Below are 2836 nucleotides of genomic sequence, written 5' to 3'. Positions count from 1 at the left end.
TGCAAATGCCAGTCAAAACACGCGGTGTCGGTACTCTGCCGACCATTTCGCTATTTAACACCGGTCTTGTTGTATGTGTTTCAAGCTCAAGAGCATATCCAAGCAAATAATTGTCAACAGCAACATTCATACGGTTTCGTACTGCTCAATTGCTACATTAAAACGGTATGCTTCTTTTTCAGAACTGGAAAAAAACGTGCGTGACAGCATTCGAACCTGTAATCTTCAGATCCGAAGTCCGACGCCTTATCCATTAGGCCACACGGTCGCTGACGACCAGCTATAACATGTATACGACTCATCTCGAAACGCTCACACCCCTGAGGATTTGTGTTTTCGTTCTACACAGCCGCTGCCCCTTGCTCTTTCCCACCCATTCGTTACATTTAACCTCTTACGAGACCGACCAAATATAGACTGAGAAACAAGACCACACACTTTGTGCATTCGGAATCGAAGGCAGGGCGTCCCTCGCCGCATTTGCTACGATGGCCATTTGCTACTTCTGCAGAAGCGGCCGCGGCGGCGGCGGCGGCGACGACGACGACGACGACGGCGAGAGGCTCTGAGATTTGTGAGAAATACATCTATAAAATGTAATTCAAACTGCCTCGTCCCACCTTATGCTGCACCGCTTTGGCAAATGCTTTATCTTCGCCATTCGCCTTAATCACATCTGAGAGTAACTCTTAAAAAAACGCCTGTCGCTAATTGTTCGTCATCACAGATACTGTTTGCTATACGGCCACGACGCGCAACTGATTTCCAAAATTAACCTTTCTCCTGTGAGGATGGAACTTACGACCCCTGGTTTATTAGACCAGTGCTCTACCACTGAGCTAAAGAGGCGCGGCGTAGAGGTACTCTTGGGTACTTCGTCCTTACGGTCGTCTGCATCATCAGACTTCAGCTGACAATACTATATATTACCGGCTAATATTTGCAGCTATGGCGACCCATTACTGCTTGGCTACACATCTGACACGTAACCGATGTGCTCTCCAAATAACAACACTTGCATTTCAGAACATGTCTTTCACACATGTCTACAAAATCACCTTCACCTTCAAATACAGTTTCCTTGCGACTGACAGAGACGTAGGCAAAGTTTAAAGTTGCTATTTCCATTACATCTCGTTAATCAGAAAAACGGTAATTTACATCTGCAGCGGAACAAAATTCCGTTCCGCCCAGCGTGTGGCTCGAACCCACGACTCTGTGAATAAGAGTCTGACGCTCTACCGACTGAGCTAGCCTGCTACCTCAATGAATACCTCCCGGGTAGCACGTCACACAGTACTCGTTTGGGTTGGGTGGTCCCATACAGAATCTCTCCATGCTGCCTAATGTTTTCCTAACGTCACACTCGTCACGTACTTCACTTTTATGTCATAATCATTTTTGAGAGGTAAAGAAATTGCATGACAACATGCAGAGCTAGTGGCGTCAAAATTAACACACATACTTTATGTGACTCAAAAGCCGAACGAGTTACATTCCGACGTTGTTTTAGATGTGCAAATGCCAGTCAAAACACGCGGTGTCGGTACTCTGCCGACCATTTCGCTAGTTAACACCGGTCTTGTTGTATGTGTTTCAAGCTCAAGAGCATATCCAAGCAAAAAATGGTCAACAGCAACATTCAGACGGTTTCGTACTGTTCAATTGCTACATTAAAACGGTATGTTTCTTTTTCAGAACTGGAAAAAAGCGAGCGTGACAGCATTCGAACCTGTAATCTTCAGATCCGAAGTCCGACGCCTCATCCATTAGGCCACACGGTCGCTGACGACCAGCTATAACATGCATACGACTCATCTAGAAACGCTCACACCCCTGAGGATTTGTGTTATCGTTCTACACAGCCGCTGCCCCTTGCTCTTTCCTACCCATTCGTTACATTCAACCTCTTACGAGACCGACCAAATATAGACTGAGAAACAAGACCACACGCTTTGTGCATTCGGAATCGAAGGCAGGGCGTCCCTCGCCGCATTTGCTAAGATGGCCATTTGCTATTTCTGCAGAAGCGGCGGCGGCTACGACGACGACGACGACAGGCTCTGAGATATGTGAGAAATACATCTATAAAATGTAATTTAAACTGCCTCGTCCCACCTTATGCTGCACCGCTTTGGCAAATGCTTTATCTGCGCCATTCGCCTTAATCACATCTGAGAGTAACTCTTAAAAAAACGCCTGTCGCTAATTGTTCGTCGTCACAGTTACTGTTTGCTATACGGCCACGACGCGCAACTGATTTCCAAAATTAATCTTTCTCCTGTGAGGATGGAACTTACGACCCCTGGTTTATTAGACCAGTGCTCTACCACTGAGTTAAAGAGGCGCGGCCTAGCGGTACTCTTGGGTACTTCGTCCTTACGGTCGTCTGCATCATCAGACTTCAGCTGACAATACTATATATTACCGACTAATATTTGCAGCTATGGCGACCCATTACTGCTTGGCTACACATCTGACACGTAACCGATGTGCTCTCCAAATAACAACACTTGCATTTCAGAACATGTCTTTCACACATGTCTACAAAATCACCTTCACCTTCAAATACAGTTTCCTTGCGACTGACAGAGACGTAGGCAAAGTTTAAAGTTGCTATTTTCGTTACATCTCGGTAATCAGAAAAACGGTAATTTACATCTGCAGCGGAACAAAATCCGGCTCCGGCCGGCGTGTGGCTCGAACCCACGACCCTGGGAATAAGAGTATGACGCTCTACCGACTGAGCTAGCCTGCTACCTCAATGAATACCTCCCGGGCAGCACGTCACACAGTACTCGTTTGGGTTGGGTGGTCCCATACAGAATCTCTCCAT

The sequence above is a fragment of the Schistocerca gregaria genome, unplaced genomic scaffold (genome assembly GCF_023897955.1).
Source record: "Schistocerca gregaria isolate iqSchGreg1 unplaced genomic scaffold, iqSchGreg1.2 ptg000001l___fragment_1, whole genome shotgun sequence".
NCBI classification, from domain to species: Eukaryota; Metazoa; Arthropoda; class Insecta; order Orthoptera; family Acrididae; genus Schistocerca; species Schistocerca gregaria.
This window is presented reverse-complemented; position numbering follows the sequence as displayed.